General features: G+C 44.1%; 5 non-coding genes across 5 annotated transcripts; all 5 read left to right on the top strand.

The window, feature by feature from the left end:
• Window positions 1–761: 761 nt before the first annotated feature.
• On the top strand, window positions 762–833 carry TRNAD-GUC (transfer RNA aspartic acid (anticodon GUC)). The gene has a single exon. It is a non-coding gene; the product is annotated as a tRNA-Asp (tRNA).
• Window positions 834–8,657: 7,824 nt separating this feature from the next.
• TRNAD-GUC (transfer RNA aspartic acid (anticodon GUC)) lies at window positions 8,658–8,729 on the top strand. The gene has a single exon. It is a non-coding gene; the product is annotated as a tRNA-Asp (tRNA).
• Window positions 8,730–11,795: 3,066 nt separating this feature from the next.
• TRNAD-GUC (transfer RNA aspartic acid (anticodon GUC)) lies at window positions 11,796–11,867 on the top strand. Its single transcript has one exon. It is a non-coding gene; the product is annotated as a tRNA-Asp (tRNA).
• Window positions 11,868–13,965: 2,098 nt separating this feature from the next.
• TRNAD-GUC (transfer RNA aspartic acid (anticodon GUC)) lies at window positions 13,966–14,037 on the top strand. The gene has a single exon. It is a non-coding gene; the product is annotated as a tRNA-Asp (tRNA).
• Window positions 14,038–17,980: 3,943 nt separating this feature from the next.
• On the top strand, window positions 17,981–18,052 carry TRNAD-GUC (transfer RNA aspartic acid (anticodon GUC)). The gene has a single exon. It is a non-coding gene; the product is annotated as a tRNA-Asp (tRNA).
• Window positions 18,053–18,987: the final 935 nt, after the last annotated feature.

The following is an 18,987-nucleotide window of genomic DNA, read 5'->3' as shown; positions in this document are numbered from 1 at the left end:
TTACAACACCAGGTTATGTTTTTCTGCATTTCACCTCCAAACAGCGCTTTGTCCCCAGGAATCACTGCAGCTTTACCTTTGGGGAAAGAGAAAAAGTCTAATTTGTCAGACTTGAGATTTCTTTAGCTGGACTTTGCAGTTAGATGACTCAAGATATCATCTGTGGAAGCTATTTTTCTTTTGGCAGAACATCTGCGTATGTGTAAATGGGCAAAATTCTATCGGTCCCAAGAGTAAATGGGTCTGCCCGAATACTGCCATGTTTTCATCAGTTTCTTCTACGTTAGTATAGTGGTGAGTATCCCTGCCTGTCACGCGGGAGACTCCCATTTACTCATGGGACCGATAGAGTGCTTTTCTCGTTTTCTACAAAGCTATTTCCCAAGACTGTCGCCATCTTTGACAAAGTCCATCTCAAGAAGAAGTGCTTCCTGCTAAATGCTAAGAAGCATGCCACTTTGCTATCCTCTTGCCTATGTACTGTTTACAACACCAGGTTATGTTTTTCTGCATTTCACCTCCAAACAGCGCTTTGTCCCCAGGAATCACTGCAGCTTTACCTTTGGGGAAAGAGAAAAAGTCTGATTTGTCAGACTTGAGATTTCTTTAGCTGGACTTTGCAGTTAGATGACTCAAGATATCATCTGTGGAAGCTATTTTTCTTTTGGCAGAACATCTGCGTATGTGTAAATGGGCAAAATTCTATCAGTCCCAAGAGTAAATGGGTCTGCCCGAATACTGCCATGCTTTTATCAGCTTCTTCCTCGTTAGTATAGTGGTGAGTATCCCCGCCTGTCACGCGGGAGACCGGGGTTCGATTCCCCGACGGGGAGTGCTTTTCTCGTTTTCTACGAAGCTATTTCCCAAGACTGTCACCATCTTCGACAAAGTCCATCTCAAGAAGAAGTGCTTCCTGCTAAATGCTAAGAAGAAGTGCTTCCTGCTAAATGCTAAGAAGCATGCAACTTTGCTATCCTCTTGCCTATGTACTGTTTACAACACCAGGTTATGTTTTTCTGCATTTCACCTCCAAACAGCGCTTTGTCCCCAGGAATCACTGCAGCTTTACCTTTGGGGAAAGAGAAAAAGTCTGATTTGTCAGACTTGAGATTTCTTTAGCTGGACTTTGCAGTTAGATGACTCAAGATATCATCTGTGGAAGCTATTTTTCTTTTGGCAGAACATCTGCGTATGTGTAAATGGGCAAAATTCTATCGGTCCCAAGAGTAAATGGATCTGCCCAAATACTGCCATCCTTTCATCTGCTACTTCTTCGTTAGTATAGTGGTGAGCATCCCCGCCTGTCACGCGGGAGACCGGGGTTCGATTCCCCGACGGGGAGTGCTTTTCTCGTTTTCTACGAAGCTATTTCCCAAGACTGTCGCCATCTTTGACAAAGTCCATCTCAAGAAGAAGTGCTTCCTGCTAAATGCTAAGAAGCATGCCACTTTGCTATCCTCTTGCCTATGTATTTACAACACCAGGTTATGTTTTTCTGCATTTCACCTCCAAACAGCGCTTTGTCCCCAGGAATCACTGCAGCTTTACCTTTGGGGAAAAGGAAAAAGTCTGATTTGTCAGACTTGAGATTTCTTTAGCTGGACTTTGCAGTTAGATGACTCAAGATATCATCTGTGGAAGCTATTTTTCTTTTGGCAGAACATCTGCGTATGTGTAAATGGGCAAAATTCTATCGGTCCCAAGAGTAAATGGGTCTGCCCGAATACTGCCATGCTTTCATCAGCTTCTTCCTCGTTAGTATAGTGGCGAGTAGTCACGCGGGAGACCGGGGTTCGATTCCCCGACGGGGAGTGCTTTTCTCGTTTTCTACGAAGCTATTTCCCAAGACTGTCGCCATCTTTGACAAAGTCCATCTCAAGAAGAAGTGCTTCCTGCTAAATGCTAAGAAGCATGCCACTTTGCTATCCTCTTGCCTATGTACTGTTTACAACACCAGGTTATGTTTTTCTGCATTTCACCTCCAAACAGCGCTTTGTCCCCAGGAATCACTGCAGCTTAACCTTTGGGGAAAGAGAAAAAGTCTGATTTGTCAGACTTGAGATTTCTTTAGCTGGACTTTGCAGTTAGATGACTCAAGATATCATCTGTGGAAGCTATTTTTCTTTTGGCAGAACATCTGCGTATGTGTAAATGGGCAAAATTCTATCGGTCCCAAGAGTAAATGGATCTGCCCAAATACTGCCATCCTTTCATCAGCTACTTCTTCGTTAGTATAGTGGTGAGTATCCCCGCCTGTCACGCGGGAGACCGGGGTTCGATTCCCCGACAGGGAGTGCTTTTCTCGTTTTCTACGAAGCTATTTCCCAAGACTGTCGCCATCTTTGACAAAGTCCATCTCAAGAAGAAGTGCTTCCTGCTAAATGCTAAGAAGCATGCCACTTTGCTATCCTCTTGCCTATGTATTTACAACACCAGGTTATGTTTTTCTGCATTTCACCTCCAAACAGCGCTTTGTCCCCAGGAATCACTGCAGCTTTACCTTTGGGGAAAAGGAAAAAGTCTGATTTGTCAGACTTGAGATTTCTTTAGCTGGACTTTGCAGTTAGATGACTCAAGATATCATCTGTGGAAGCTATTTTTCTTTTGGCAGAACATCTGCGTATGTGTAAATGGGCAAAATTCTATCGGTCCCAAGAGTAAATGGGTCTGCCCGAATTCTGCCATGCTTCATCAGCTTCTTCCTCGTTAGTATAGTGGTGAGTATTCCCGCATGTCACGCGGGAGACCGGGGTTCGATTGCCCGACGGGGAGTGCTTTTTTCGTTTTCTACGAAGCTATTTCCCAAGACTGTCGCCATCTTTGACAAAGTCCATCTCAAGAAGAAGTGCTTCCTGCTAAATGCTAAGAAGCATGCCACTTTGCTATCCTCTTGCCTATGTACTATTTACAACACCAGGTTATGTTTTTCTGCATTTCACCTCCAAACAGCGCTTTGTCCCCAGGAATCACTGCAGCTTTACCTTTGGGGAAAAGGAAAAAGTCTGATTTGTCAGACTTGAGATTTCTTTAGCTGGACTTTGCAGTTAGATGACTCAAGATATCATCTGTGGAAGCTATTTTTCTTTTGGCAGAACATCTGCGTATGTGTAAATGGGCAAAATTCTATCGGTCCCAAGAGTAAATGGGTCTGCCCGAATACTGCCATGCTTTCATCAGCTTCTTCCTCGTTAGTATAGTGGCGAGTAGTCACGCGGGAGACCGGGGTTCGATTCCCCGACGGGGAGTGCTTTTCTCGTTTTCTACGAAGCTATTTCCCAAGACTGTCGCCATCTTTGACAAAGTCCATCTCAAGAAGAAGTGCTTCCTGCTAAATGCTAAGAAGCATGCCACTTTGCTATCCTCTTGCCTATGTACTGTTTACAACACCAGGTTATGTTTTTCTGCATTTCACCTCCAAACAGCGCTTTGTCCCCAGGAATCACTGCAGCTTTACCTTTGGGGAAAGAGAAAAAGTCTGATTTGTCAGACTTGAGATTTCTTTAGCTGGACTTTGCAGTTAGATGACTCAAGATATCATCTGTGGAAGCTATTTTTCTTTTGGCAGAACATCTGCGTATGTGTAAATGGGCAAAATTCTATCGGTCCCAAGAGTAAATGGGTCTGCCCGAATACTGCCATGCTTTCATCAGCTTCTTCCTCGTTAGTATAGTGGTGAGTATCCCCGCCTGTCACGCGGGAGACCGGGGTTCGATTCCCCGACGTGGAGTGCTTTTCTCGTTTTCTACGAAGCTATTTGCCAAGACTGTCGCCATCTTTGACAAAGTCCATCTCAAGAAGAAGTGCTTCCTGCTAAATGCTAAGAAGCATGCCACTTTGCTATCCTCTTGCCTATGTATTTACAACACCAGGTTATGTTTTTCTGCATTTCACCTCCAAACAGCGCTTTGTCCCCAGGAATCACTGCAGCTTTACCTTTGGGGAAAAGGAAAAAGTCTGATTTGTCAGACTTGAGATTTCTTTAGCTGGACTTTGCAGTTAGATGACTCAAGATATCATCTGTGGAAGCTATTTTTCTTTTGGCAGAACATCTGCGTATGTGTAAATGGGCAAAATTCTATCGGTCCCAAGAGTAAATGGGTCTGCCCGAATACTGCCATGCTTTCATCAGCTTCTTCCTCGTTAGTATAGTGGCGAGTAGTCACGCGGGAGACCGGGGTTCGATTCCCCGACGGGGAGTGCTTTTCTCGTTTTCTACGAAGCTATTTCCCAAGACTGTCGCCATCTTTGACAAAGTCCATCTCAAGAAGAAGTGCTTCCTGCTAAATGCTAAGAAGCATGCCACTTTGCTATCCTCTTGCCTATGTACTGTTTACAACACCAGGTTATGTTTTTCTGCATTTCACCTCCAAACAGCGCTTTGTCCCCAGGAATCACTGCAGCTTTACCTTTGGGGAAAGAGAAAAAGTCTGATTTGTCAGACTTGAGATTTCTTTAGCTGGACTTTGCAGTTAGATGACTCAAGATATCATCTGTGGAAGCTATTTTTCTTTTGGCAGAACATCTGCGTATGTGTAAATGGGCAAAATTCTATCGGTCCCAAGAGTAAATGGGTCTGCCCGAATACTGCCATGCTTTCATCAGCTTCTTCCTCGTTAGTATAGTGGCGAGTAGTCACGCGGGAGACCGGGGTTCGATTCCCCGACGGGGAGTGCTTTTCTCGTTTTCTACGAAGCTATTTCCCAAGACTGTCGCCATCTTTGACAAAGTCCATCTCAAGAAGAAGTGCTTCCTGCTAAATGCTAAGAAGCATGCCACTTTGCTATCCTCTTGCCTATGTATTTACAACACCAGGTTATGTTTTTCTGCATTTCACCTCCAAACAGCGCTTTGTCCCCAGGAATCACTGCAGCTTTACCTTTGGGGAAAAGGAAAAAGTCTGATTTGTCAGACTTGAGATTTCTTTAGCTGGACTTTGCAGTTAGATGACTCAAGATATCATCTGTGGAAGCTATTTTTCTTTTGGCAGAACATCTGCGTATGTGTAAATGGGCAAAATTCTATCGGTCCCAAGAGTAAATGGGTCTGCCCGAATACTGCCATGCTTTCATCAGCTTCTTCCTCGTTAGTATAGTGGCGAGTAGTCACGCGGGAGACCGGGGTTCGATTCCCCGACGGGGAGTGCTTTTCTCGTTTTCTACGAAGCTATTTCCCAAGACTGTCGCCATCTTTGACAAAGTCCATCTCAAGAAGAAGTGCTTCCTGCTAAATGCTAAGAAGCATGCCACTTTGCTATCCTCTTGCCTATGTACTGTTTACAACACCAGGTTATGTTTTTCTGCATTTCACCTCCAAACAGCGCTTTGTCCCCAGGAATCACTGCAGCTTAACCTTTGGGGAAAGAGAAAAAGTCTGATTTGTCAGACTTGAGATTTCTTTAGCTGGACTTTGCAGTTAGATGACTCAAGATATCATCTGTGGAAGCTATTTTTCTTTTGGCAGAACATCTGCGTATGTGTAAATGGGCAAAATTCTATCGGTCCCAAGAGTAAATGGATCTGCCCAAATACTGCCATCCTTTCATCAGCTACTTCTTCGTTAGTATAGTGGTGAGTATCCCCGCCTGTCACGCGGGAGACCGGGGTTCGATTCCCCGACGGGGAGTGCTTTTTTCGTTTTCTACGAAGCTATTTCCCAAGACTGTCGCCATCTTTGACAAAGTCCATCTCAAGAAGAAGTGCTTCCTGCTAAATGCTAAGAAGCATGCCATTTGCTATCCTCTTGCCTATGTATTTACAACACCAGGTTATGTTTTTCTGCATTTCACCTCCAAACAGCGCTTTGTCCCCAGGAATCACTGCAGCTTTACCTTTGGGGAAAAGGAAAAAGTCTGATTTGTCAGACTTGAGATTTCTTTAGCTGGACTTTGCAGTTAGATGACTCAAGATATCATCTGTGGAAGCTATTTTTCTTTTGGCAGAACATCTGCGTATGTGTAAATGGGCAAAATTCTATCGGTCCCAAGAGTAAATGGATCTGCCCAAATACTGCCATCCTTTCATCAGCTACTTCTTCGTTAGTATAGTGGTGAGTATCCCCGCCTGTCACGCGGGAGACCGGGGTTCGATTCCCCGACGGGGAGTGCTTTTTTCGTTTTCTACGAAGCTATTTCCCAAGACTGTCGCCATCTTTGACAAAGTCCATCTCAAGAAGAAGTGCTTCCTGCTAAATGCTAAGAAGCATGCCACTTTGCTATCCTCTTGCCTATGTACTATTTACAACACCAGGTTATGTTTTTCTGCATTTCACCTCCAAACAGCGCTTTGTCCCCAGGAATCACTGCAGCTTTACCTTTGGGGAAAAGGAAAAAGTCTGATTTGTCAGACTTGAGATTTCTTTAGCTGGACTTTGCAGTTAGATGACTCAAGATATTATCTGTGGAAGCTATTTTTCTTTTGGCAGAACATCTGCGTATGTGTAAATGGGCAAAATTCTATCGGTCCCAAGAGTAAATGGGTCTGCCCGAATACTGCCATGCTTTCATCAGCTTCTTCCTCGTTAGTATAGTGGTGAGTATCCCCGCCTGTCACGCGGGAGACCGGGGTTCGATTCCCTGACGGGGAGTGCTTTTCTCGTTTTCTACGAAGCTATTTCCCAAGACTGTCGCCATCTTTGACAAAGTCCATCTCAAGAAGAAGTGCTTCCTGCTAAATGCTAAGAAGAAGTGCTTCCTGCTAAATGCTAAGAAGCATGCCACTTTGCTATCCTCTTGCCTATGTACTGTTTACAACACCAGGTTATGTTTTTCTGCATTTCACCTCCAAACAGCGCTTTGTCCCCAGGAATCACTGCAGCTTTACCTTTGGGGAAAGAGAAAAAGTCTGATTTGTCAGACTTGAGATTTCTTTAGCTGGACTTTGCAGTTAGATGACTCAAGATTTTTCTTTTGGCAGAACATCTGCGTATGTGTAAATGGGCAAAATTCTATCAGTCCCAAGAGTAAATGGGTCTGCCCGAATACTGCCATGCTTTCATCAGCTTCTTCCTCGTTAGTATAGTGGTGAGTATCCCCGCCTGTCAGACTTGAGATTTCTTTAGCTGGACTTTGCAGTTAGATGACTCAAGATATCATCTGTGGAAGCTATTTTTCTTTTGGCAGACCATCTGCGTATGTGTAAATGGGCAAAATTCTATCGGTCCCAAGAGTAAATGGGTCTGCCCGAATACTGCCATGTTTTCTTCAGTTTCTTCCTCGTTAGTATAGTGGTGAGTATCCCTGCCTGTCACGCGGGAGACTCCCATTTACTCTTGGGACCGATAGATTGCTTTTCTCGTTTTCTACGAAGCTATTTCCCAAGACTGTCGCCATCTTTGACAAAGTCCATCTCAAGAAGAAGTGCTTCCTGCTAAATGCTAAGAAGCATGCCACTTTGCTATCCTCTTGCCTATGTACTGTTTACAACACCAGGTTATGTTTTTCTGCATTTCACCTCCAAACAGCGCTTTGTCCCCAGGAATCACTGCAGCTTTACCTTTGGGGAAAGAGAAAAAGTCTGATTTGTCAGACTTGAGATTTCTTTAGCTGGACTTTGCAGTTAGATTACTCAAGATATCATCTGTGGAAGCTATTTTTCTTTTGGCAGAACATCTGCGTATGTGTAAATGGGCAAAATTCTATCGGTCCCAAGAGTAAATGGTTCTGCCCAAATACTGCCATGTTTTCATCAGCTTCTTCCTCGTTAGTAAAGTGGTGAGTATCCCCGCCTGTCACGCGGGAGATCAGGGCTCGATTCCCCGACGGGGAGTGCTTTTCTCGTTTTCTACGAAGCTATTTCCCAAGACTGTCGCCATCTTTGACAAAGTCCATCTCAAGAAGAAGTGCTTCCTGCTAAATGCTAAGAAGCATGCCACTTTGCTATCCTCTTGCCTATGTACTGTTTACAACACCAGGTTATGTTTTTCTGCATTTCACCTCCAAACAGCGCTTTGTCCCCAGGAATCACTGCAGCTTTACCTTTGGGGAAAGAGAAAAAGTCTAATTTGTCAGACTTGAGATTTCTTTAGCTGGACTTTGCAGTTAGATGACTCAAGATATCATCTGTGGAAGCTATTTTTCTTTTGGCAGAACATCTGCGTATGTGTAAATGGGCAAAATTCTATCGGTCCCAAGAGTAAATGGGTCTGCCCGAATACTGCCATGTTTTCATCAGTTTCTTCTACGTTAGTATAGTGGTGAGTATCCCTGCCTGTCACGCGGGAGACTCCCATTTACTCATGGGACCGATAGAGTGCTTTTCTCGTTTTCTACAAAGCTATTTCCCAAGACTGTCGCCATCTTTGACAAAGTCCATCTCAAGAAGAAGTGCTTCCTGCTAAATGCTAAGAAGCATGCCACTTTGCTATCCTCTTGCCTATGTACTGTTTACAACACCAGGTTATGTTTTTCTGCATTTCACCTCCAAACAGCGCTTTGTCCCCAGGAATCACTGCAGCTTTACCTTTGGGGAAAGAGAAAAAGTCTGATTTGTCAGACTTGAGATTTCTTTAGCTGGACTTTGCAGTTAGATGACTCAAGATATCATCTGTGGAAGCTATTTTTCTTTTGGCAGAACATCTGCGTATGTGTAAATGGGCAAAATTCTATCAGTCCCAAGAGTAAATGGGTCTGCCCGAATACTGCCATGCTTTCATCAGCTTCTTCCTCGTTAGTATAGTGGTGAGTATCCCCGCCTGTCACGCGGGAGACCGGGGTTCGATTCCCCGACGGGGAGTGCTTTTCTCGTTTTCTACGAAGCTATTTCCCAAGACTGTCACCATCTTCGACAAAGTCCATCTCAAGAAGAAGTGCTTCCTGCTAAATGCTAAGAAGAAGTGCTTCCTGCTAAATGCTAAGAAGCATGCAAGTTTGCTATCCTCTTGCCTATGTACTGTTTACAACACCAGGTTATGTTTTTCTGCATTTCACCTCCAAACAGCGCTTTGTCCCCAGGAATCACTGCAGCTTTACCTTTGGGGAAAGAGAAAAAGTCTGATTTGTCAGACTTGAGATTTCTTTAGCTGGACTTTGCAGTTAGATGACTCAAGATATCATCTGTGGAAGCTATTTTTCTTTTGGCAGAACATCTGCGTATGTGTAAATGGGCAAAATTCTATCGGTCCCAAGAGTAAATGGATCTGCCCAAATACTGCCATCCTTTCATCTGCTACTTCTTCGTTAGTATAGTGGTGAGTATCCCCGCCTGTCACGCGGGAGACCGGGGTTCGATTCCCCGACGGGGAGTGCTTTTCTCGTTTTCTACGAAGCTATTTCCCAAGACTGTCGCCATCTTTGACAAAGTCCATCTCAAGAAGAAGTGCTTCCTGCTAAATGCTAAGAAGCATGCCACTTTGCTATCCTCTTGCCTATGTACTATTTACAACACCAGGTTATGTTTTTCTGCATTTCACCTCCAAACAGCGCTTTGTCCCCAGGAATCACTGCAGCTTTACCTTTGGGGAAAAGGAAAAAGTCTGATTTGTCAGACTTGAGATTTCTTTAGCTGGACTTTGCAGTTAGATGACTCAAGATATCATCTGTGGAAGCTATTTTTCTTTTGGCAGAACATCTGCGTATGTGTAAATGGGCAAAATTCTATCGGTCCCAAGAGTAAATGGGTCTGCCCGAATACTGCCATGCTTTCATCAGCTTCTTCCTCGTTAGTATAGTGGTGAGTATCCCCGCCTGTCACGCGGGAGACCGGCGTTCGATTCCCTGACGGGGAGTGCTTTTCTCGTTTTCTACGAAGCTATTTCCCAAGACTGTCGCCATCTTTGACAAAGTCCATCTCAAGAAGAAGTGCTCCCTGCTAAATGCTAAGAAGAAGTGCTTCCTGCTAAACGCTAAGAAGCATGCCACTTTGCTATCCTCTTGCCTATGTACTGTTTACAACACCAGGTTATGTTTTTCTGCATTTCACCTCCAAACAGCGCTTTGTCCCCAGGAATCACTGCAGCTTTACCTTTGGGGAAAGAGAAAAAGTCTGATTTGTCAGACTTGAGATTTCTTTAGCTGGACTTTGCAGTTAGATGACTCAAGATTTTTCTTTTGGCAGAACATCTGCGTATGTGTAAATGGGCAAAATTCTATCAGTCCCAAGAGTAAATGGGTCTGCCCGAATACTGCCATGCTTTCATCAGCTTCTTCCTCGTTAGTATAGTGGTGAGTATCCCCGCCTGTCAGACTTGAGATTTCTTTAGCTGGACTTTGCAGTTAGATGACTCAAGATATCATCTGTGGAAGCTATTTTTCTTTTGGCAGACCATCTGCGTATGTGTAAATGGGCAAAATTCTATCGGTCCCAAGAGTAAATGGGTCTGCCCGAATACTGCCATGTTTTCTTCAGTTTCTTCCTCGTTAGTATAGTGGTGAGTATCCCTGCCTGTCACGCGGGAGACTCCCATTTACTCTTGGGACCGATAGATTGCTTTTCTCGTTTTCTACGAAGCTATTTCCCAAGACTGTCGCCATCTTTGACAAAGTCCATCTCAAGAAGAAGTGCTTCCTGCTAAATGCTAAGAAGCATGCCACTTTGCTATCCTCTTGCCTATGTACTGTTTACAACACCAGGTTATGTTTTTCTGCATTTCACCTCCAAACAGCGCTTTGTCCCCAGGAATCACTGCAGCTTTACCTTTGGGGAAAGAGAAAAAGTCTGATTTGTCAGACTTGAGATTTCTTTAGCTGGACTTTGCAGTTAGATTACTCAAGATATCATCTGTGGAAGCTATTTTTCTTTTGGCAGAACATCTGCGTATGTGTAAATGGGCAAAATTCTATCGGTCCCAAGAGTAAATGGTTCTGCCCAAATACTGCCATGTTTTCATCAGCTTCTTCCTCGTTAGTAAAGTGGTGAGTATCCCCGCCTGTCACGCGGGAGATCAGGGCTCGATTCCCCGACGGGGAGTGCTTTTCTCGTTTTCTACGAAGCTATTTCCCAAGACTGTCGCCATCTTTGACAAAGTCCATCTCAAGAAGAAGTGCTTCCTGCTAAATGCTAAGAAGCATGCCACTTTGCTATCCTCTTGCCTATGTACTGTTTACAACACCAGGTTATGTTTTTCTGCATTTCACCTCCAAACAGCGCTTTGTCCCCAGGAATCACTGCAGCTTTACCTTTGGGGAAAGAGAAAAAGTCTAATTTGTCAGACTTGAGATTTCTTTAGCTGGACTTTGCAGTTAGATGACTCAAGATATCATCTGTGGAAGCTATTTTTCTTTTGGCAGAACATCTGCGTATGTGTAAATGGGCAAAATTCTATCGGTCCCAAGAGTAAATGGGTCTGCCCGAATACTGCCATGTTTTCATCAGTTTCTTCTACGTTAGTATAGTGGTGAGTATCCCTGCCTGTCACGCGGGAGACTCCCATTTACTCATGGGACCGATAGAGTGCTTTTCTCGTTTTCTACAAAGCTATTTCCCAAGACTGTCGCCATCTTTGACAAAGTCCATCTCAAGAAGAAGTGCTTCCTGCTAAATGCTAAGAAGCATGCCACTTTGCTATCCTCTTGCCTATGTACTGTTTACAACACCAGGTTATGTTTTTCTGCATTTCACCTCCAAACAGCGCTTTGTCCCCAGGAATCACTGCAGCTTTACCTTTGGGGAAAGAGAAAAAGTCTGATTTGTCAGACTTGAGATTTCTTTAGCTGGACTTTGCAGTTAGATGACTCAAGATATCATCTGTGGAAGCTATTTTTCTTTTGGCAGAACATCTGCGTATGTGTAAATGGGCAAAATTCTATCAGTCCCAAGAGTAAATGGGTCTGCCCGAATACTGCCATGCTTTTATCAGCTTCTTCCTCGTTAGTATAGTGGTGAGTATCCCCGCCTGTCACGCGGGAGACCGGGGTTCGATTCCCCGACGGGGAGTGCTTTTCTCGTTTTCTACGAAGCTATTTCCCAAGACTGTCACCATCTTCGACAAAGTCCATCTCAAGAAGAAGTGCTTCCTGCTAAATGCTAAGAAGAAGTGCTTCCTGCTAAATGCTAAGAAGCATGCAACTTTGCTATCCTCTTGCCTATGTACTGTTTACAACACCAGGTTATGTTTTTCTGCATTTCACCTCCAAACAGCGCTTTGTCCCCAGGAATCACTGCAGCTTTACCTTTGGGGAAAGAGAAAAAGTCTGATTTGTCAGACTTGAGATTTCTTTAGCTGGACTTTGCAGTTAGATGACTCAAGATTTTTCTTTTGGCAGAACATCTGCGTATGTGTAAATGGGCAAAATTCTATCAGTCCCAAGAGTAAATGGGTCTGCCCGAATACTGCCATGCTTTCATCAGCTTCTTCCTCGTTAGTATAGTGGTGAGTATCCCCGCCTGTCAGACTTGAGATTTCTTTAGCTGGACTTTGCAGTTAGATGACTCAAGATATCATCTGTGGAAGCTATTTTTCTTTTGGCAGACCATCTGCGTATGTGTAAATGGGCAAAATTCTATCGGTCCCAAGAGTAAATGGGTCTGCCCGAATACTGCCATGTTTTCTTCAGTTTCTTCCTCGTTAGTATAGTGGTGAGTATCCCTGCCTGTCACGCGGGAGACTCCCATTTACTCTTGGGACCGATAGATTGCTTTTCTCGTTTTCTACGAAGCTATTTCCCAAGACTGTCGCCATCTTTGACAAAGTCCATCTCAAGAAGAAGTGCTTCCTGCTAAATGCTAAGAAGCATGCCACTTTGCTATCCTCTTGCCTATGTACTGTTTACAACACCAGGTTATGTTTTTCTGCATTTCACCTCCAAACAGCGCTTTGTCCCCAGGAATCACTGCAGCTTTACCTTTGGGGAAAGAGAAAAAGTCTGATTTGTCAGACTTGAGATTTCTTTAGCTGGACTTTGCAGTTAGATGACTCAAGATATCATCTGTGGAAGCTATTTTTCTTTTGGCAGAACATCTGCGTATGTGTAAATGGGCAAAATTCTATCGGTCCCAAGAGTAAATGGGTCTGCCCGAATACTGCCATGTTTTCATCAGTTTCTTCTACGTTAGTATAGTGGTGAGTATCCCTGCCTGTCACGCGGGAGACTCCCATTTACTCATGGGACCGATAGAGTGCTTTTCTCGTTTTCTACAAAGCTATTTCCCAAGACTGTCGCCATCTTTGACAAAGTCCATCTCAAGAAGAAGTGCTTCCTGCTAAATGCTAAGAAGAAGTGCTTCCTGCTAAATGCTAAGAAGCATGCAACTTTGCTATCCTCTTGCCTATGTACTGTTTACAACACCAGGTTATGTTTTTCTGCATTTCACCTCCAAACAGCGCTTTGTCCCCAGGAATCACTGCAGCTTTACCTTTGGGGAAAGAGAAAAAGTCTGATTTGTCAGACTTGAGATTTCTTTAGCTGGACTTTGCAGTTAGATGACTCAAGATATCATCTGTGGAAGCTATTTTTCTTTTGGCAGAACATCTGCGTATGTGTAAATGGGCAAAATTCTATCGGTCCCAAGAGTAAATGGATCTGCCCAAATACTGCCATCCTTTCATCTGCTACTTCTTCGTTAGTATAGTGGTGAGCATCCCCGCCTGTCACGCGGGAGACCGGGGTTCGATTCCCCGACGGGGAGTGCTTTTCTCGTTTTCTACGAAGCTATTTCCCAAGACTGTCGCCATCTTTGACAAAGTCCATCTCAAGAAGAAGTGCTTCCTGCTAAATGCTAAGAAGCATGCCACTTTGCTATCCTCTTGCCTATGTATTTACAACACCAGGTTATGTTTTTCTGCATTTCACCTCCAAACAGCGCTTTGTCCCCAGGAATCACTGCAGCTTTACCTTTGGGGAAAGAGAAAAAGTCTGATTTGTCAGACTTGAGATTTCTTTAGCTGGACTTTGCAGTTAGATGACTCAAGATATCATCTGTGGAAGCTATTTTTCTTTTGGCAGAACATCTGCGTATGTGGAAATGGGCAAAATTCTATCGGTCCCAAGAGTAAATGGGTCTGCCCGAATTCTGCCATGCTTCATCAGCTTCTTCCTCGTTAGTATAGTGGTGAGTATTCCCGCCTGTCACGCGGGAGACCGGGGTTCGATTCCCCGACGGGGAGTGCTTTTTTCGTTTTCTACGAAGCTATTTCCCAAGACTGTCGCCATCTTTGACAAAGTCCATCTCAAGAAGAAGTGCTTCCTGCTAAATGCTAAGAAGCATGCCACTTTGCTATCCTCTTGCCTATGTACTATTTACAACACCAGGTTATGTTTTTCTGCATTTCACCTCCAAACAGCGCTTTGTCCCCAGGAATCACTGCAGCTTTACCTTTGGGGAAAAGGAAAAAGTCTGATTTGTCAGACTTGAGATTTCTTTAGCTGGACTTTGCAGTTAGATGACTCAAGATATCATCTGTGGAAGCTATTTTTCTTTTGGCAGAACATCTGCGTATGTGTAAATGGGCAAAATTCTATCGGTCCCAAGAGTAAATGGGTCTGCCCGAATACTGCCATGCTTTCATCAGCTTCTTCCTCGTTAGTATAGTGGCGAGTAGTCACGCGGGAGACTGGGGTTCGATTCCCCGACGGGGAGTGCTTTTCTCGTTTTCTACGAAGCTATTTCCCAAGACTGTCGCCATCTTTGACAAAGTCCATCTCAAGAAGAAGTGCTTCCTGCTAAATGCTAAGAAGCATGCCACTTTGCTATCCTCTTGCCTATGTACTGTTTACAACACCAGGTTATGTTTTTCTGCATTTCACCTCCAAACAGCGCTTTGTCCCCAGGAATCACTGCAGCTTTACCTTTGGGGAAAGAGAAAAAGTCTGATTTGTCAGACTTGAGATTTCTTTAGCTGGACTTTGCAGTTAGATGACTCAAGATATCATCTGTGGAAGCTATTTTTCTTTTGGCAGAACATCTGCGTATGTGTAAATGGGCAAAATTCTATCGGTCCCAAGAGTAAATGGGTCTGCCCGAATACTGCCATGCTTTCGTCAGCTTCTTCCTCGTTAGTATAGTGGTGAGTATCCCCGCCTGTCACGCGGGAGACCGGGGTTCGATTCCCCGACGTGGAGTGCTTTTCTCGTTTTCTACGAAGCTATTTCCCAAGACTGTCGCCATCTTTGACAAAGTCCATCTCAAGAAGAAGTGCTTCCTGCTAAATGCTAAGAAGCATGCCACTTTGCTATCCTCTTGCCTATGTATTTACAACACCAGGTTATGTTTTTCTGCATTTCACCTCCAAACAGCGCTTTGTCCCCAGGAATCACTGCAGCTTTACCTTTGGGGAAAAGGAAAAAGTCTGATTTGTCAGACTTGAGATTTCTTTAGCTGGACTTTGCAGTTAGATGACTCAAGATATCATCTGTGGAAGCTATTTTTCTTTTGGCAGAACATCTGCGTATGTGTAAATGGGCAAAATTCTATCGGTCCCAAGAGTAAATGGGTCTGCCCGAATACTGCCATGCTTTCATCAGCTTCTTCCTCGTTAGTATAGTGGCGAGTAGTCACGCGGGAGACCGGGGTTCGATTCCCCGACGGGGAGTGCTTTTCTCGTTTTCTACGAAGCTATTTCCCAAGACTGTCGCCATCTTTGACAAAGTCCATCTCAAGAAGAAGTGCTTCCTGCTAAATGCTAAGAAGCATGCCACTTTGCTATCCTCTTGCCTATGTACTGTTTACAACACCAGGTTATGTTTTTCTGCATTTCACCTCCAAACAGCGCTTTGTCCCCAGGAATCACTGCAGCTTTACCTTTGGGGAAAGAGAAAAAGTCTGATTTGTCAGACTTGAGATTTCTTTAGCTGGACTTTGCAGTTAGATGACTCAAGATATCATCTGTGGAAGCTATTTTTCTTTTGGCAGAACATCTGCGTATGTGTAAATGGGCAAAATTCTATCGGTCCCAAGAGTAAATGGGTCTGCCCGAATACTGCCATGCTTTCATCAGCTTCTTCCTCGTTAGTATAGTGGCGAGTAGTCACGCGGGAGACCGGGGTTCGATTCCCCGACGGGGAGTGCTTTTCTCGTTTTCTACGAAGCTATTTCCCAAGACTGTCGCCATCTTTGACAAAGTCCATCTCAAGAAGAAGTGCTTCCTGCTAAATGCTAAGAAGCATGCCACTTTGCTATCCTCTTGCCTATGTATTTACAACACCAGGTTATGTTTTTCTGCATTTCACCTCCAAACAGCGCTTTGTCCCCAGGAATCACTGCAGCTTTACCTTTGGGGAAAAGGAAAAAGTCTGATTTGTCAGACTTGAGATTTCTTTAGCTGGACTTTGCAGTTAGATGACTCAAGATTTTTCTTTTGGCAGAACATCTGCGTATGTGTAAATGGGCAAAATTCTATCAGTCCCAAGAGTAAATGGGTCTGCCCGAATACTGCCATGCTTTCATCAGCTTCTTCCTCGTTAGTATAGTGGTGAGTATCCCCGCCTGTCAGACTTGAGATTTCTTTAGCTGGACTTTGCAGTTAGATGACTCAAGATATCATCTGTGGAAGCTATTTTTCTTTTGGCAGACCATCTGCGTATGTGTAAATGGGCAAAATTCTATCGGTCCCAAGAGTAAATGGGTCTGCCCGAATACTGCCATGTTTTCTTCAGTTTCTTCCTCGTTATTATAGTGGTGAGTATCCCTGCCTGTCACGCGAGAGACTCCCATTTACTCTTGGGACCGATAGATTGCTTTTCTCGTTTTCTACGAAGCTATTTCCCAAGACTGTCGCCATCTTTGACAAAGTCCATCTCAAGAAGAAGTGCTTCCTGCTAAATGCTAAGAAGCATGCCACTTTGCTATCCTCTTGCCTATGTACTGTTTACAACACCAGGTTATGTTTTTCTGCATTTCACCTCCAAACAGCGCTTTGTCCCCAGGAATCACTGCAGCTTTACCTTTGGGGAAAGAGAAAAAGTCTGATTTGTCAGACTTGAGATTTCTTTAGCTGGACTTTGCAGTTAGATTACTCAAGATATCATCTGTGGAAGCTATTTTTCTTTTGGCAGAACATCTGCGTATGTGTAAATGGGCAAAATTCTATCGGTCCCAAGAGTAAATGGTTCTGCCCAAATACTGCCATGTTTTCATCAGCTTCTTCCTCGTTAGTAAAGTGGTGAGTATCCCCGCCTGTCACGCGGGAGATCAGGGCTCGATTCCCCGACGGGGAGTGCTTTTCTCGTTTTCTACGAAGCTATTTCCCAAGACTGTCGCCATCTTTGACAAAGTCCATCTCAAGAAGAAGTGCTTCCTGCTAAATGCTAAGAAGCATGCCACTTTGCTATCCTCTTGCCTATGTACTGTTTACAACACCAGGTTATGTTTTTCTGCATTTCACCTCCAAACAGCGCTTTGTCCCCAGGAATCACTGCAGCTTTACCTTTGGGGAAAGAGAAAAAGTCTAATTTGTCAGACTTGAGATTTCTTTAGCTGGACTTTGCAGTTAGATGACTCAAGATATCATCTGTGGAAGCTATTTTTCTTTTGGCAGAACATCTGCGTATGTGTAAATGGGCAAAATTCTATCGGTCCCAAGAGTAAATGGGTCTGCCCGAATACTGCCATGTTTTCATCAGTTTCTTCTACGTTAGTATAGTGGTGAGTATCCCTGCCTGTCACGCGGGAGACTCCCATTTACTCATGGGACCGATAGAGTGCTTTTCTCGTTTTCTACAAAGCTATTTCCCAAGACTGTCGCCATCTTTGACAAAGTCCATCTCAAGAAGAAGTGCTTCCTGCTAAATGCTAAGAAGCATGCCACTTTGCTATCCTCTTGCCTATGTACTGTTTACAACACCAGGTTATGTTTTTCTGCATTTCACCTCCAAACAGCGCTTTGTCCCCAGGAATCACTGCAGCTTTACCTTTGGGGAAAGAGAAAAAGTCTGATTTGTCAGACTTGAGATTTCTTTAGCTGGACTTTGCAGTTAGATGACTCAAGATATCATCTGTGGAAGCTATTTTTCTTTTGGCAGAACATCTGCGTATGTGTAAATGGGCAAAATTCTATCAGTCCCAAGAGTAAATGGGTCTGCCCGAATACTGCCATGCTTTCATCAGCTTCTTCCTCGTTAGTATAGTGGTGAGTATCCCCGCCTGTCACGCGGGAGACCGGGGTTCGATTCCCCGACGGGGAGTGCTTTTCTCGTTTTCTACGAAGCTATTTCCCAAGACTGTCACCATCTTCGACAAAGTCCATCTCAAGAAGAAGTGCTTCCTGCTAAATGCTAAGAAGAAGTGCTTCCTGCTAAGAAGAAGTGCTTCCTGCTAAATGCTAAGAAGCATGCAACTTTGCTATCCTCTTGCCTATGTACTGTTTACAACACCAGGTTATGTTTTTCTGCATTTCACCTCCAAACAGCGCTTTGTCCCCAGGAATCACTGCAGCTTTACCTTTGGGGAAAGAGAAAAAGTCTGATTTGTCAGACTTGAGATTTCTTTAGCTGGACTTTGCAGTTAGATGACTCAAGATATCATCTGTGGAAGCTATTTTTCTTTTGGCAGAACATCTGCGTATGTGTAAATGGGCAAAATTCTATCGGTCCCAAGAGTAAATGGATCTGCCCAAATACTGCCATGCTTTCATCAGCTACTTCTTCGTTAGTATAGTGGTGAGTATCCCCGCCTGTCACGCGGGAGACCGGGGTTCGATTCCCTGACGGGGAGTGCTTTTCTCGTTTTCTACGAAGCTATTTCCCAAGACTGTCGCCATCTTTGACAAAGTCCATCTCAAGAAGAAGTGCTTCCTGCTAAATGCTAAGAAGCATGCCACTTTGCTATCCTCTTGCCTATCTACTATTTACAACACCAGGTTATGTTTTTCTGCATTTCACCTCCAAACAGCGCTTTGTCCCCAGGAATCACTGCAGCTTTACCTTTGGGGAAAAGGAAAAAGTCTGATTTGTCAGACTTGAGATTTCTTTAGCTGGACTTTGCAGTTAGATGACTCAAGATATCATCTGTGGAAGCTATTTTTCTTTTGGCAGAACATCTGCGTATGTGTAAATGGGCAAAATTCTATCGGTCCCAAGAGTAAATGGGTCTGCCCGAATACTGCCATGCTTTCATCAGC

This window comes from Eleutherodactylus coqui, chromosome 11, assembly GCF_035609145.1.
Source record: "Eleutherodactylus coqui strain aEleCoq1 chromosome 11, aEleCoq1.hap1, whole genome shotgun sequence".
Classification (NCBI taxonomy): domain Eukaryota; kingdom Metazoa; phylum Chordata; class Amphibia; order Anura; family Eleutherodactylidae; genus Eleutherodactylus; species Eleutherodactylus coqui.
Note: the sequence above shows the minus strand (reverse complement) of the source record. Positions and strands in the feature narration are given on the sequence as shown.